At 41.4% G+C, this 17,941-nt stretch overlaps 1 protein-coding gene and 1 long non-coding RNA gene across 3 annotated transcripts in view; one reads left to right on the top strand and one right to left on the bottom strand.

Moving 5' to 3' along the window:
- Positions 1-17,941, top strand: part of LOC115524673 — an 87,838-nt gene that overhangs the window by 64,774 nt on the left and 5,123 nt on the right. For both annotated transcript variants that reach the window (XR_003972171.1, XR_003972172.1), the window contains exon 4: positions 4,635-4,679. This is a non-coding gene — a long non-coding RNA (uncharacterized LOC115524673). The remainder of the gene's footprint in view (positions 1-4,634; positions 4,680-17,941) is intronic.
- The window catches only part of SLC1A3 (solute carrier family 1 member 3), a 78,933-nt gene that overhangs the window by 18,454 nt on the left and 42,538 nt on the right, over positions 1-17,941 (bottom strand). The gene's annotated exons all lie outside the window — the stretch shown is intronic.

A 17,941-nucleotide genomic window follows, 5' to 3' on the forward strand; every position in this document is an offset into this window, starting at 1 on the left:
TTTTAGTCAAGTCATCGTAAAAGGTGAAAAATAAAGCGCCATAGAATAGCTAGTCATCAGCTGTGTCAGCAAACACCTGATCACCCTTTTCTTGCCTCAAGAGTTGATTTCACATGGCTCTCTAATAATATGAAAAGGACCTTAAATTGTCTCCTACGTTATTACTGGATGGGGAGGCTATGAGTGTACATAGCAAGTAGCGTGTGTGTATCTGTAGATGAAGAGTTACTTAGAACAATTTTCTGGCAGGATAACTTGAGCATATTTCAACTCACTGTGGTGTCTCGCAAGGATTAACTGGCACTAAATATTCTTCCAAGAATTATTATTTTATATAAGTACTTGGGAGCTCTTTTTTGATGTCTTTATGCAAAATTGAAGCCATTATTCTGATCACCTACTAACTTAGCTTCAACTCGCATTTAAATTAGACATTATGTAATAAAGCCGAAGTTCTCAAACAGTTTCTCTGTGGTTTCATTTCATTTCATCTCATCAAAATTACAAAAAAAAAATTTTTTTTTTAAATTTTGGTAGGGTTCTTCTCATGTTTCCACCTCATCCCCTGGGCATGGAGTACCTCATCTCATGTTAAACATCTTCACCCCCTTATTTTCAGGACATTCTTCAAAGTCTACCTCAGGCGAGGTGTTATCCTAGGTAAAAAAGGAGGCGTGACTTTCAAGATTTCCCTTACTACTCTAGCAAATGGAACACATCTTAATGCCTCTTGGATGGAAAAAAAATTGGAAATGATACAAACCCCTCAGAAGATTAGATTATAATAATATGAGCTCTTCTGTTTCATTAGCTATTTCCCCACTTTTCTTCTTTCTTTCCCCTCCTGAATCGCACTAAAACTCTAAAATCCAATTATAGTACAATCCAATTATAATGAATTGGGACTATTTTCTTTACTATTTAAAATTGTGTTTTTATAAATTGTATTAAAAGGTTATACTGTATCCCAATGATCAGTATCAGATTCTAATAGTGGTTCAATCTTTAGGTAGTGACCCTGTTCATACCAACATATTTAGAGTAAGGTAAAGTATTGGAAAAAATAGTATCCACAGTTGCCAGATAACTGGCTGGGTTTGCCCAAAAAAACATGATAGAATGGTAATGAGCTGATGTGGGAATTGAGGCCAGAGCTTTCAATTTATAATTTCATTTGTATTTGAACCCTGTCGTTCATAATAAACACATTATTATGCTTATGATACATTCTTATTTTTAACAACAACCTGTAACAGATTTAAAAACACTTAAGTGACTGTCTCAGGTCTTAGTTAACAACAAATAAAATGGAGTGGGAACTTGAACTTTGCTTTTATGTAAATAATCTTCCTGTACTTTCTGCCTCTGAGAAAACCACTTGCAGCTCCCACAAACAACAAGGCCAACTTTGGCTTTAATGCATGAATTTAACTTCTCCTCCCCATGCATTTCAAGAAACCCAGGGCTGAGTATCCATTTATTGAGATGATGCCACTTCAACACTTTCACCAACCTTCAAAATGGGCCAATCTGTTCTCAAAGTGTCCCGTCCCACCATTTTCATCCTCAGGTCTGAATCACATCTCAAATATTTTGGCTTCCTGTGCCTGAAATAATTTCTCTCAGAAGGGGCCTGCTCTCTTGCCCATTATAGCCTGAGCTTGTCACCACTGAAGCCTGAAATTCTTCTGCAGCAAGTGGTGTGGGCATAATAGGCCGGATATCTCTGCTAGGGGGTACCAGGCAGCAGTATTTTCTTCCTCTGAGATGCTTTCTTTCCCTCTTGCCTTCTATTCTGTAGTGCTGTTCCGTTCTCACGCCAATGCTTCTCTGACGTTCCTGCCCACTATTCCCGACCTATAGCTATTCAGAGAGAGCGCTAAGTGGTCAAGGCAGAGCACTGGAAACCAAAGTGGCAAACAAAGGAGGGGGCTTAAATCTCCCTCCCTCCCACCATGGGGTAGGGGTTGAAGTTATCCTGGAATCCACAGCTACAAGGCTATCAACTCAAAGAAATGAGTATTATTTATAGGATTTTTTTAAATTTAAAAATGAAAACCAATATAAAAGCATTTTCTCCATACTTTTAAATTCTGAAATAGCTGAAGACAACCACCAAGGCATTTTTTTAGCAGTGAGCCCGGAAGGAGAATCCACAGTCAAATGAGAGGCCTCACCCATCTCTGTATATTGGCCCTTTTCCTTTGAAAGAGGATAAAGCAACAGCTGCTATTATTTCAGCCAAGGAAAGAGGGTTGTGTATGTGTTGGGGTGAGGGGAATGTCTTCATTAGCCGATTCTCCAGGTAGGTCCTTTCCCAAAAGGGGGCTTGGCCTTCCCACCTCTGCCCCTGGTCCTCCATCTCCTCCTCACCACCCATCAGCCCTGACCATTCCCCTTCCCCTGAGACAGGCTTGTAAAACTAAAGGGGACTGGGGACAAGGCCACACACTGTCAGGAGGGCAAAAGCAGGACGGATGTGGACAGTGTGCCACATGCAGGGAAAAGCCCCGGTACTGGTGGAACCAGGAAAATGGAGGACGAGCTCTGGAAGACAAAACCCAATATGGGCAGTGTCACTCTTTCTCTCCCTTACCCAAACTCTGTGACCATCTCTGTTCCCCAGCCTCCTGAAATCTGAGACAAAGCTCTACATCAGAGACTATACACACATGTCAGATCATCTGGGGGCAAGGGTAAAGTACTAAATCACTTTGTAGAAAAGGAAACTCTGGCAGGAAGTGCCCTACATGTTTGGAAAGGGAAAGTTTTAACTGAACCTTGTCACTTCAAAATATGTGGAGGTAAAAGGCACCAGGGCAAGGGAGACAGGAGGTCACTCGGGTATGTAGGTACTGATGGGACTGTGTTACAACAACTATGCGTTTGTCTAAACATACATTTGAGAAACACATTCCTGAGCAAGTAGTAAAGATAATTATCTCAACTGCTCTCTTTTTCTTCATTAGAGCTGGGTTTAGCTAAACCAGACCCATTCAAGACATCTTTACATCTTTATTATGAATGGCAATTCTGCCATCAGAATTGAGACCTTCTTGAAACCCAAGAAATACTATATCGTACAATTACTACAAGCACCATGACTGGTCTTCTAATGATAAAGACGTGTTTGTTATGTTTATATGCTTTATATATTTTGAATTCACTTTGGTGCTAGTTCACTAACTTACTCACAAAACCCCACCCCCAATCAATGGCAGATATTCATCTAATTTCATGTCAACTCTATGTTGTAGATGTCGTTGATATCATTTCGAAGGTAAAGATACAGGAGGTCAGAGAAGTTAAGTTACTTGTTCAGTGTTGCATAGCTAGTAAATGGCAGTGGCAGAATTCGAACCCACACTCCCAAGGGATCACTCTTTCCACTATACCTCTCTTCTTATGGACAAGCTAGGAGTCACCCACATTTCGTTTGCTTGTTATCCATGCTAGCTTTCTCTAACTCTCTTGCATCTGGGTTCAATGTTGAGATGAGCCAACTGGCTGGAGGAAAATTCTGTGGAGGTAGGTAACTGTGGAGAAACTCTGGCACGTTACTCGGCATTCCCTACCTTAAGAGGAAGTGGGTGACACTGGTCACGGAAGGACTAGCTAGAGAATTAATCAATTAGTACACATTTCTCACCATTCCTAGAAAAGCAGCCAAGAACATGTTCTAATGGAATGTAAAGGGTCATGGATACTTGCTGGCTATGGGTATGTGAATCTTATTTTCCTTTCTAAAAACCAACCCATCAAGAATCAGCCATCAAGATAGCAATCCATTGATCATTTCTGCCTATTACATGTTCACCAATGAGGTAAGCATCTAAAAGAGATCAAACGAGGGGCTCCTGGGTGGCTCAGTCAGTTGGGGGTCCTACTCTTGATTTCAGCTCTGGTTGTGATATCACGGTTCAGTTAGTGAGTTTGAGCCCCGCACTGCACTCTGCACTGATGGCTCAGGGCCTGCTTGGGATTCTCTCTCACCTCTCTCTCTGCCCCTCCTCCTGCTCGAGCTCTCTCTCAAAATAAATAAATGAACACTTAAAAAAATAAAAAAGATCAAATAAGATGTTTTTTAGAATGTAGAAGACTAAGACTTTGCTTCAGATACCTGAGTATTTTAGGCAGCAGTCACTTTGAACAGAGAGGAAGGAAGAAAAGAGTTTCTTAATGCAAATAGGTAAATACGCATTTACCTCTTTGTTTATAAAGACAGTCTTTTGGTAATCAGTTAACATTAACAAACATGCACCAAATTCATGGTTTTGGGGGATGGAGGGGGGAGGGAGTGTTTCATAAATATGTATGTGGAACTCTATACGTCTATGTTGTAAATTAGATTTCTTTTGGTATATTATTTGGCATGACTTCTTGGATAAATGAAGTATGTATAAAGCCAAGTATAAAGGATAACATATAAATAATGTCAATTCTCAAGGCTCTATTATTTGCATGGATTTTATTCTCCCATCTGCTAAAAATCTGTGTCTTATCCATTCATGTGTCTTTTTATACTGCCCCCAATAACTCCTGTCTCTGCTTTTAAAAACTGAAATTTAAGGAAGAAGACTTCTGTGATGAATTGTCTTACTACTCATTCTCATGGTGTTTCATTGTTCTTCCAGGGCTGCTGGATCAGGCCCAGAAAGAACGGAAGAGGCTGGGGGATGGTAAGTGCTGATTCAGGAATATTGTCTGTTTCAGTTTTTATTTTATTTTAGATGCACTCCTTCTCCACAGTGGGCTTCTCAAATACTCATCTAATGAAAGCCGCCTGTTCTCCATTCTCCTAGAATTTCAAAATGGGCACACTTACAACAAGGAAACCAAGGATGAGCTCCAGCATGTACCATAGTCATTAGACTAAAGGTGATGAATTGTTAATAAGAAAGTTAAATTCTAAGAGCACAATATACTTCATATTTATAGATTGAAAAATGATCTCTTGTGTCATAAAGCAGCCACCCACTGCTGGAGCAGGGGCACGCTGGAACCCTCTGAAAGGAGAGTGAGCAAAAGGGTCCAAAAGCTCAGAGGAAAGGCAGGGAGGAGGTTGGCGGGGGCAGGGAGTAAGGATAAAGTAAATCATTTTAAATCTAAAACTATGTTAAATTTTTCTTCCCTAAAGTATTTCCTTCTGGCCCCTTTACAGACTAGTTTGTTGAAAAAAAAAGTAAAGTTCTACGATTCTATAGGTTCTGGGACAAAAGAATCTTTAAAAGAATCTTTAAAGAATCTTTAAAAAGTAAAAAGTTAAAAGTAAAGTTCTACGATTCTACAGGTTCTGGGACAAAGAATCTTTAAAAGAATCTTTAAAAAGTCTCTTTTTTTTTTCCAATAAAAAGTTAGAAAAGGTTGGTAATGATTGTATCACAATTTTGAATCACAACCAGTAAGTAACTAAACAATAGTTCAAACTGCTTAAGGCCAACCTCAGGTATTTTGGAAACATATTCTTTTTTTAAAAAAAATTATAGCTCAGTGATTAAGAGTTTAGGCTTTCACGTGAGAAGACCTGGATTTCACTTCTGGCTCTGGTAGCATATGACCTCTGTAAGCCTCTGTAAGCCTCAGTTTCCTCAACTGTAGAATGGGAATAACAAAAGCTCCCTTACTGGATTTTCATTGGCATTAAAGGGACTTCCATATTGAAAGCACTTAGCATAGTGCCTGGCACATAGTAAGGACTCAACAAATGTTAGCTGCTATTATTAATTAAGCTTATAAGTAATAAGCAATCTATTCCCTAAGTATTATTTGCCCTCTCTAAGTCTCTATTTCATCTAGACAAGAAGCTAATAATATTTGTAAAATTTGCAAGCTTAGGGAAAACTTATATAAAGAATCCAGACAAAGCAGCTTCTTGATAAATGCTAGTTATGATCATTATGTGTCTTTCTCTACAAGAATTTTAGTACCAAGAAGGCAGAACCATCTGTTTTATTCACTGATGTAGCCTCAGTGCCTAGAACAGTGCCTGCACCGGAAGGTATCCCATAAATACTCGAATAATCATTCTTATCACCATTATTGTTGTTATGCTGGGTAGCGGCCACACACATTTTTTTTTTTTTTAACATTTAGGTTAGGTTACTGTGACTTACAAGTACTAAAGTTGCTTTTTGTTTAAAATACTCTGTAATTCTGATTCATCAATTTTAGTTTCTCTTCCCCCAACTAATCCAAAATAGTGAGGTTCATTCTATCTTGAAGAGGGAGAGACAGATCTGGTGGGGAAAGAGTGGCTGAGTGTTACCTGGGAGCTTCATTTCCAGAACTGGGGGGTCATTCACAGCAAGGTGTCCCTGGGATGGTCAGGAAGGTGGAAGGCTGGCACACCTCTACTATTCACTACCAGGAGCACCCTTCCTCTTTCCCTTCCTCTCCCACTCCTATATAATTTTCCATCTTTTACTAACATGATGCAGTCTTGCAGAGGAGCCTAGATAAGTAACTGCTGAAGTCCTATCTGTCCACATGTTAACAGAACAACGAGTGAATAAGTGAAAACAAACATAGAAAAGGGAACGGAAGAGAGAGATGGGGTCTGACAAGTGCTAATGATGCAGGTCATGAAATCAATTCCGTGGGTTATGACTCGTATTTTTTTCCAATAGTGAAAGAGGACAGAATAGAAAATATTAAAGGTGTCACCTGTGATAAAGTTAAGTATTATTTTGTGGATCTTTTTTCAGCTGTGTGTGTGTGTGTGTGTGTGTGTGTGGCCAGGTCCCAATATAAAATACATTTGTATCTTTTCTTCCTGTTTTTTTGAAGGGGGCACCCAAATAGGAATAGATTTGTATTTTATTTGTAGGTTCTAGTAAAAAAAAAAAAAAAGTGGCTTCCAAACATTGGTAGATGCCCCCATTCAGTTAATAGTAGACGTTTAAAAAAGGAGTCAGGACTCCGTCGTTGTCATCTTCACTTCCTATGACCTTGGGTTGCCCACAGCACCCAAAAATGTATGTCATCTTGCTAGTGGAGACGAAGGAGACGAGGGTGCTGATCTCTAACATATGGTCAGTTGAAATGAACAGAAATTCTGCAGACGTTGTTAAGAAGGGGACATTTTTGAGAAGAGATTTAGCTTCATGCAACTTTGAGCAAAGAGGCATTTACTTTCATCGGTGATTCTTAGTGAAGAAGAGTCAAACCACCTCTATAAGCAGCTGAGAACAATTTTGTGAAATTCACAGTCAAGTAAATCACAAGTATCTTCCCAGGGGTTTCCACCTCGGCCAAAGTTTCCTTCCCATGTAGCTGTTCATAATATCACAAAACTTCATATTTCATTCACCTATAATACCACTTCATTTTATGAGGTTATATTGCATGAGAATGACAAGGAAGCTTCTTTACAAATTTATTGCTTGTGATGGCATATAATTTGTCAGGCAAATTGATTTTTAATTCGACCCTTAAAACTGTCAACGAAAGTCTTTCTTCGAGTTCTACAGTTTACTAGTAAAATCAAGTGTGGAAAGGCAAAAGGGAAACGTTCTATTCTGAAAGATGGGTAAAGAGTAAACTCAAAGGAACAGACAATATTATTTAGTGGAAGAAAAAGTCACACAAATCACCTTTTATCCCCAGTCTTCTAGGACTAAGCAGCCATCCCTTTCCTCTGGCTATAGTCATCCTCTGAAAATGAACTTTCATACGGGGAAGCAGTGAGGGGAAATTGAGACCCAGCTTTCACTGCTGCTACCTCCAATATCAAAGGCCTTCCGGTGGCCTCCTTGACCTCTGGTTGGGAATACTTCTCCTGGATTACCAGCTGCTGAGGTCCTCTGAGTGGTCAAGGTCGCTCTTCTCTACACTAGTCTTAACCATCCACCAGACTCTCATTACAGCCTAGCACAGCCCTGGGATCATTCCAGTGACACGGTCTGCCGGGGAACCTGCCATGGGGACTTCCTCTCTCTCTCAGCAAGGTTTCAAGAAAACCTCTGAAGAGCCAGCTCTGAGATTCACTTCCTACAGGCCCACAAGCTGCCGGCACAAGACCCACTGAGAGGTGATTTAGATACCCATTTACCCTTCACATTAGCCCATCCTTTGCTCACGATATTGGAATGTGCTGCACAATATGCTTTTCTGAAGAGGAACCAGGGAGTAATTCATCTTCTTTATGTGTGCTAAGCAGAGCAAGAGGGAGAGGCGAGCAGGACCCATGATGAGCTAGGGAGTAGTGATTAGTAACAGCTGACAGCCTCAGACCAAGACCCTTTCTTTGGTTACCTCATTGTAACAGCCGAGCACAAAGGAATGATTGTCTTCTCGCCAAGATTTAGAAACCCAGGACCACAGAAAATAGCAGCTAAAAGAAAAAGCGTGGGTTGGGCCATGGAGACAAGGGGCTGATCAGACCAACTCCTGGTTATACCTGTGAAGCTTGGCTTTGAAAAGAAACCTCTATCACGTACAAAGATGTGCCAACATGCAGTCAGCCATCAACAGCACCCACCAGGACCACCTATGTGACCAGGGAAAGTAGGTGACTTCCCTCACAGTAGAAAGAGTGTGTGGAGAGCAGCAAATTACTTCAGCTTAATGACAGGAAGTTCTTTGAGGGCCAGAGCTCCAGCCCCTTCTGCCTTTTCCCCAAAAGAATCATGATTTACAACCAATCACTAGATGAGTAGCTTGCAATTTCCAAAGCAGCCTCTTTACTTTGAATTACTGGCTGTGGAAAAGACCTTTATGTCCTGTGTCCCATGCGACTTTCTTCGGAAGATGATGGTCAAGACAGCATGTTTCCCTGCTGGCAGAATGTTGAGTGGGACTAAATTCCACAACTGGGCCAGACTCGTTCAAAGTTAATCAAAAGGCATCTCAAGCTGACTGCAGAACATGTCAGACTCAAGGGGTTCCCTTTCTTCCCACGGAAGGCCTGTCCCTCACAGAAGAAAAGGAATTGAAAGCCACATGGAAATTGAAAGCAACATATGGACATTAAAAACCAGTTTGACCTGGCCCAGCTTCCCAGAACAGTTGAGGTAGGAGTGTGTCTCCACCCGCTGAAATGAGGTTGGGAAGCAGCAGAGATTCCTGGGGCCAAAGGAGCCATACCCACGGTTGCAACTCAACATCCATCCCATTCCTTGCCATCAAAAGATTCTGGAATCATCACCACTCTGAGAACTTGGAAATGGACCGAGGTTAAGTTTGTTTATTTAAACTGAAATGAACATATTCTAAAAAGATACATTTCTTATATATAAAAAAAGAAATAATTAAGAATAAAATGTGTTCACTTTAGCTATTCTCGAAATTAAATCTAGGATGTAGGACCTTATATACTATATACAAGAATAAATTTTCAAAAATTTCAGTCCATGTTCTGGCCAGTTAAAAGAATGTGACAGTTAAGTCTTTGGGGACAGAGCTGGGGTTGAACAGAGAAGGAAGAGAAAATTATGGAGACAAGGGGTTGAGAGAATGACAGAAGGAGAGAAGAGAGAAAGACAAGAAGGGAGACCACCAAGCAGAGAAGCATGGGATGGAGAAAAAGTTCAGTAGGTGCTTTATCTCAGTCAGCATATTTCTTGGGCAGTGGCCAACACACCCCTTTTCAGTTCTGATTAATTTTCTCAGCATTTAAAACTTCATCAGTTGTTCTTATCTAATCTATAAAGGAATAGTCGCACCCAAGGAGGGGGAGATTATGCTCCCGGCTACCTGACCTAAACAATAAAGCAGTATCACTTCACCCAGTGAAAAAGACTGTGGCAAACTCTAGAATGGGTTGGCTTCCCTTACATCTGCCCTAAGTATAGTAAGAGAACAGTCTCTCCTTGAAACAGGAAAAGCTGCATTTTTGCCCCCAGGGCCAAGGGCGACAATGGAACTGAATTATTCCTGATATATTCCACCAGCAGTGGTGCAAGACTTTTGCAGCTTTTCCCTTCTACAAAAGGGAGTTGTTTCTGCATATTCTACCTTAGTTTTGCAACCTTTGTACATAGTTTCTGTGTGCTTCTCAGTTTCATATTTTGATGTTTTTTAAAGAGGTATTTAGAAATTCCCACATGTTCTCCAAAGAAAATTAGGGGCAGCCCCTTCCAACTCCACTTATCCTGAATAGACTTCAGGGATATCCAGGAGGGTGCAGAGACAGGGAGTGGAGATGGTGTGTGGTTGATTTGGCACTGATGTTGCATGGATTGGATTGTAAAAATTATTCTTTAACTTGGAAAATGAGGGTAGGGTGGGTAACAATGCAGTTGCCAGTGTTTGGAAAAAACAACTACTGGATGGGTCATTGAGTAAAATCTGGTAACATTAGATGGCAAAAAACAAAACACAAAAACAAAAACAAACGAACAAAAAACACAGAGAGAGGGGAGAGTGAACTGGCAACATTGTTAAAAAGGGGGATGAGATAAAATATTTATAAATAAGGTAAGCGAAAGCAAAGTGAAAAACTGAATTCAATATGGGAAGTCTGGGTGGCTCAATTGGTTAAGCACCCAACTCCTGATTTCGGCTCAGGTCATGATCTCACGGTTCGTAATTTCAAGCCCCATGTTGGGCTCTGCTTGGACAGTGTGGAGACTGTTTGGGATTCTCTCTCTTTCTCTCTCTCTCTCTCTCTCTCTCCCACTGTCTCTCTCCCTCCCTCCCTCTCAAAATAAATAAATAAACTTAAAAAAAAAGCTGAATTCAAATGAATGATTTCAAATGAATGATTCAAACAGCTACCATGGCCCCATCGCAAATAATGGAAAGAGGTAGCAAGGCAGTGAAGTTATAGTAAGGATAGTAAGGATATAGTAAGGATAACTTGATCTCACCACCAGGACCATGGTGATCATGCCTGAGAGACCAAGACCTGAGCTGAGGTCAAGAGTTGGATGCTTAACTGACTGAGCCACCCATGCGCCCCATCTTGCTTCTTTTAAAAGTGGCTAGGGGTGCCTGGGTGGCGCAGTCGGTTAAACGTCCGACTTCAGCCAGGTCACGATCTCGCGGTCCGTGAGTTCGAGCCCCACGTCGGGCTCTGGGCTGATGGCTCAGAGGCTGGAGCCTGTTTCCGATTCTGTGTCTCCCTCTCTCTCTGCCCCTCCCCTGTTCATGCTCTGTCTCTCTCTGTCCCAAAAATAAATAAACGTTGAAAGAAAAAAAAATTTAAAAAAAATAAATAAAAGTGGCTATAGTCATTGCTTCTACAATTAAAAAAATTTCACTTATTCATGCATTTATTCAACTTTTATGAAGGACCTTCTCAATACTCTGGCCAAAGACATGATTGATAGGGTCCTCATACATTTTAGTAGACGTAAAATTTTAAAATATATTTTTGTGAAACAGCCCTGAACAAGTAAAATGCATAAATTATCCAGCAGAATGATTTGGAATGGAATTGGGAGGAAAACGGGGAAATCTGTTGGTACGTATTAGAAGGAAATGGTTGTAATAAACTCCGGAGTTTGTTTGCTTTGAATCCTGGCTCCATCACTTGTGACTGGTCAAGATATGTAACCTCTCAGTGTCTTAGTAAATGAAGGATAATAATGGTATTTACTTCCCAGGGTCATTCCAAGGAATAAATGAGTTTGATGTACGATGCCTTAGAAAGATATCTGACACATATAAATTAGCCACGATGATGATGATGCATATGTTTTTGTTTTATAAAAATATTTTTAACTCTGAAGGGTTCCTTGGAACATGACTATAAAATGTGAGAACTCCATCAGTAAAATCAGACCCCATCCTGCTAGGCACCTGCTAAGTGCTTTATCTCATTAAATCCTCCCAAACCCGCAAGGTTAATAATGGTCATAATAATGGTCAACCCCATTTACAGATTAGGACACAGGGAGGTTAAATCTCTTGCTCAGGATCACACAGTTAGTAAAAGTGGCATTGCTGGCATGTGAACTCAAGTTTCCTTGCCTCCAGAACTCCCTGTTTAATCCCTACATTGACAGCCCTGGAGATTCTTTGTGAGATAAAGTCTTTGCACTGGATTTGTATCAATTGTTGACTTGCATTTGATTCACCTAAATGGGGAACTCTGGCAAAAATCTGTTAAATTCATATTTGAATGGATGCTCTACATCACAACAAAAAAGGATCATGCACATGTTGAAAAGTCAAGCAATGGTGATGAATGGCTACTGTCCAAGCACTGAGCAGCCTTCACTAGAATTAGTCTGAGATCTCATTGAACTGGGGAGTCCTAACATGCAGGCTTTATTCAGAAGTCGATATACCATTGTACATTTTAAATCAAAGGAGAAAGGAGGAACATTCAACCATGGATAATTTCACACTGCAAAGGCCTTAGGAAATTCCTAGAACTCTCATGTCTCTTGGTGAAGCTGCACCCCCCCCCCCCGCCCCGCCCATTCCCTTTAGAGTATCAGTTATGGAACTTTCTCTGAGTCTATCCATGATGGCGCTCACCATCTCCTTGGCTAGCTCTTCTCTGTTGGGTAGGTTTGAATTTTAAAAAATGGTGGTTAGGAAGAAGCAAAATCTGGTTCCTTATAACCCTTTTCTCTTGAGATAAATTTTCCTTCTGGAGGAATACAGAGCAAGTCTGGTTCACATTTATCAGAGGGACATTGGGCTTTTTTCTCCAGACTAAATACTCATCATTTCTCCAACGGATCCTCATGTACCATTATTTCCAGATGATTGCCAACCTGTAATCCCTCTCACTGCTTACCAGTCAATGCCCTCATGCTCTGGTCCAAACCTTCTTGGCCCAGCTTTGTTGCCTGCCCAGGCCTACCCCATTCTTCCAGGCAACTTAGAATTCTCAGTGTTCCTTAGCTGAGCCTTGAGTTTCAGGGTCGATTTTGTTTTACAGTCATGCATGGGGCCTTGAACTCATGACACTGAGATCAAGACCTGAACTGAGATCAAGAGTTGGACCAACTGAGCCACCCAGGCACCCCTACGCTCTCCATTTAAATGTTCAACTCCTTGAGGCTAGAGACTGGCAATGTCTCTTCATACCTTTATTCCCCACATTGGTTAGCACAGTGCCTGCCCAAAACAGGAGCCCAATAAATGTGTCTTGGAATGGATTCAGCACCCTCTTAATAGCTACTTTGCTTTGTCAAAGTCACTCCTGAATGTGCTCAGAATTAACAAATTACTCCTGATGCAGTGTGACCAGTGCAGAGTACAGTGAACTATTAATAATTATAACTGAGTAAACACGACTATATTCATTCTTTTTTCACCACCACATCCTACTGTTGGTTCATATTAAGCTTTTAGTCACATGAACTGGTGCCAAGCTCAGTCTCTCCCCATCCTGTAATTGCACAATTGCCTTTTGAATCTGAAAGCAGAAATATACATTTATCCCTTGCTCAACTTCATTTTGTTGGTTTCCATCCAGCCCTGCAGCCAATTGAAGTCATTTTGAATCATGATCTTAGGCATATGTGGTAGAAGCCATTCTTCTGGGGCTAATGTCATCTGAAAACCCAGTGTAGGTGCCTTCTAGGTCTTTAAGTTGTTGATAAAAATGTGAACAGGAGAGGGCTTTTAAAAAGTACAACACTGCACTTCACTAGGTTTTTCCAGCTTGATATGGGGTCCTAAACACTCTTTAGGTGTAAATGTTCAGCCAGTTTCAAACTGATTTCACTGTCTTACTAGGTCCTATTTTATTGTCAAAAGTAGTACTAGAGATTCAAAAAATTTGAGAACAACCCAAACAAATTGTGACAGGAATTCCACACTAAACGTTATTATAGGAAGAGAGTAATTTCACAATATATTCCTTGTAGAACATGCAACTATTACAAACTGTTTTCTGGGAATCCAGTAAGCCTGACTTCGTAGCTTTAGGAAATAACTCTCTTTTCCTGAAAGGGTCAGTGGTATCAATCTAGAAAGGTATACACTGATAAATATCTTTCTCTACTAAATGGGAATGTAATATTATTTGGGGAGAGATACAAACACACCAAGAATTAATACAAACATGAGTTGTTCATATGAGAAAGATATAATAATTATTTTAAGCTTCAGGAAAGTTTATTGGATAGTTCATCGGGAAAAAAACTCTGGATGTGCTCTACTGACCATCGAAAGGTTCATTATCTGAGTGCCTTTAATTCATCTTTGCTTTTACTTCTTCCATGATAACATATCAGCTTGTGATTTTCCAGGTTATCATCTTTCAATTATAAATATATACACAATGGCCCACATTTATTGCTATATGCCCTGTGGCTACCAGAATTGAGACTCGATAGATATTTGGTGAATGAATGATGAATGACATAGTCTGCAAATTCAGTAGGTGAGAATAAGCAACTGTACTCCATCCACAAATCAAGAAGTTATTTATGTAACATCTACTATAACGGGAGCTCATCACTGCAATGGGTCCTGGGATGCAGATGTATAAACAGTAGTTCCTAAGCCCAAGGAGATCTTCTGTTGAGTAAACAAGTCATATTCTCACCAAATAATCAAATGTTCAACCATATATGACATAAAGAATTAAATGCACAAGAATGGGAAAATTGTGGAAAATGTTCAGTTCATGTAGAGAAAAGACTTTATCGTAAGCAGTGAAATTAAGGCAACAGAAACACTTTAGCATTATAAATTGGTCCAGTACAAATGTAGAGGCCATGCTGCAATAGGGGCCACATGGCACTACAGAGAGGGGGCTTTCGTGACAAATGGATCTGAGTCTGAACACAGGTTCAGCTACTTGCTAGCAGGGAAACCTTGGGAAGTTTCCTCGTCCGTACAATGGAGATAGTAGTAACGACCTTGCAGAAGGGATAACAAATATGTGTGTTCAATGCCTGCTGTGTCTTTCATAATCAATAACTGCTAGTCATTATTATGGCAGGTATAATAAAAATTGTCACTGATGAATCAAAGAATAAATCTGCAATGCAATCATTTTATCACTTTAAGGTGAGAGTAAACACAATTTGAAAGATGATGCCAATGTTCTCAGATATTTTCAGCTTAGCGTGTAAACCACACATTATTTAGCTTATTATTGAGGAGTTACCAAGTGCCCGGCTCTGTCCCAGGCTAAGTAAACCATGTAGCATTGCCTCTAATTTACACACATCTTAATGCTATAGAAACTTGATTGTAGAGAATGTAATCCCACAGGGGATCTGCAAACAACCTTGGAAACCAAGTCTGTTATCAAAAAGCCAAAATTAAATGCCTAAAACTGGGGCTTAAGTCATAGCTGAGGACCTCCAGGTTTGGTGAGTGAGGCCAAGAAACCAAGATTTATACATGTGAGGTACAAAATGCCATTACTGGTTAGTGGTGAGGCCAGCGCAGAGTGACAGTTTCACCAGGCCTTCTGTTAATGGGACACGGCTTAAAGCTTTGCCATATAGCACACCAACTTGAAACTCCGTTTATAACACGTCACATTTTCCCCATCTTGGAAGGTCATGACCTTTCTTGGCAAGTGGGTTTTTTATTTTAACATAGAAAACAGAGGGATTTCAATTGCTTACTCAGGCTCACCCACAGGCAGTTTTCTCATTCAGAAACGCGGAGAAGCGTTTCTGAGGGCATGATGTAGGAAGCAGCCAGTCAGCTGAAAAGAGGTGAGGTCACATGTGACAGGAGCTCCGAAACTGGTTACCGTTTAGTGACAAAGCCAAGGTGTCGTGGATGAGGATGTCTCAGATGACCTGGGCCAACACTGAGGAACCGATCCTCTCTGGGCAGACCCTATAAGCACAAGCAAGGAAGGGCTTTGCACCTGACACTCCCCAGCAAGGAAGCCAAAAGGGCCTTCGAAGTTGATGTTGATAGTAGTGAAGCCGAATCTGAGGGGTGGCGCTCACTAACAGGACCCTAGTGCCTACAATTCACATAAAGCATGCTCACAGCCACCATCTGAGCTGAGCTCTCCTGGGGTTCCCTGGGTGGCACAGATAGCAAATATTTCTATTACTATCACTACTACGATTTCCACGCCACAGACAAGCCGTGAGCGCCAAAGCAACTTCCCCACAGCGAGTTAGTACCGTGACTGGTATAGAAAGGAGTCGGGTAGCCCCAAGGTTTGTGTTCTTGAGAACCACACAGGGATCACCACAAATACATAAAGGCAGAGCGAGGCTCCTCTTCTCTGATCAGACGCTCTGCCCTACTCAGCTGGCCCCTCTTCAACTTCTCAGTGTAAACATTTCGTCCTTGCAGAGGAGGAGATCCAGGGCCCGGGGTCTGCGTGTAACAGCTCTGCAACTGCCTTCGCTGGCACCTAGCACGGCTGACCGAGGGAGCTCAACACTGAATGAATCGACAACCTCAGTTCGACAATAGCGGCTGTGCATGACTCGGGAGCACAAATGCCGTGCGGACGAGGGAGGGAATGAAGCATGAAAACATATGGCAGAGGCTGTCAGCACTATTTAATGTGTACGCAGTGAAAGCACAGAACTGTACAAGGCTTGACAAGGGAAATAAAAGACACGGTGCAGTCTGTGCCCCTGTGTATCGATGGTCTTACAGAGGCCACAGCACACGTAAATGCCTCATGAATACTTGCGGAGTAACTCTCCAATGTGTAGAGGTGTAAAATGTTTCAAGTAGGGAGATAAACTCTGCAAAGACATGAGGTGCATGGGAGACCCATCCACGGGGAGCTGGGGAGTCGGTATGGAAGAAACACAAACACACCCCTTCCCCTACCCCTGAGTGTTTTGAGGCATGAGAACATTTTCACCGGCTTTTCCAGCTCATTGTGGATTTTCTATACGTGCAAACAATTTTCTGTGTGCTCCCTAGCAGCCCCGGCAGGGCCGTAAGAACCCCCTCAGAGCTGGAGGCTGACATCAAAGCAGATTAAAAAGAAAATAATGAACATTTTCCTTTCTCTTAGCTAACCATGCTTGGCCAACTTGAGATAAATTTATTGAACACTTAGTAAATGCCAGGCACAGAACTACAGAGGGAAATACAACCTCGTGCTTGCTCTCAGTGCTCACGGGGCAGGCAGGGCAGTGTTGGGTGAGCCTCAGACCGGGGGCTGGGAAAGAAGGGATGGGTGTGAGGCACAAGAAGAGAGGGACCCTGGAGAAAAAGGATTTGGGAAATAGTAATAACCTATAAGCCAGAGTTCTGGCAACACTTAACTTTGCTGTCGGGGACAACTTGAAAAGCACATTTAGGGAGAAGGAGCAATTTTACTGCCAAATCAAATCTGCCCGTGCATGTTTACCCGTTCGGACTCTGAGAGCCAAGGATTTAGTAGTGATGTTGTCAGAACCAATGAATGGGTTAGAAGAACTCGCGAGGGGTAAATGTGGAGTCAGAGGTTAGGTATTTATGTGAACACTGGAACACATCGAAGGCATAAAGGCTGTTGAAATTCTAATTATGAGACATGAAATAACCCGAATTTTGAAAACGAGTACCCCTCACAAGGCTGCCAAACACCTAGCATCTGTTCAAATCTATTATGAGCCATTCCCTCAGGGAGGGAACGTGAAAGAATTGCAAGAAGCTGCCAAGAAGTGTGCTTGCAAGGGATGCCACGTTCATGCCGTAAATTTATGTGTGACCTTCTTCATTAAGTAACACCACTGCTGACCACAGACATGCCGCAGAACGGACGACGCACTCGCTCACAAAGCACATGTGAGGTCAATGCTTCTAAGAGGTGGCAAAACAATTTGAGAAGTACATCTTACAAAAGGTACTAAATGCACTAAAAAGCCAACAAGGACGTCAGCCTGACTTGTCACATTTGGTTTATGGAGCTGAACCTTTGCTCAATTTTCAGTACCCTCTCCCTATCCATTTCAAAGCCTGCAATTTACAGTAGCTTTGTCAGTTTCCCTAATCCAGCTTTTAGAGGTTTTAACTTCTTTCGCTGGTTCCTAAGAATCGTTTTTGGTGACATTTTCTTCCACTGTGCATCTACTCGTAGAGTCACTATGGGAGGAGAATTAAAAAA

Source organism: Lynx canadensis, chromosome A1 (genome assembly GCF_007474595.2).
Source record: "Lynx canadensis isolate LIC74 chromosome A1, mLynCan4.pri.v2, whole genome shotgun sequence".
Lineage (NCBI taxonomy): Eukaryota > Metazoa > Chordata > Mammalia > Carnivora > Felidae > Lynx > Lynx canadensis.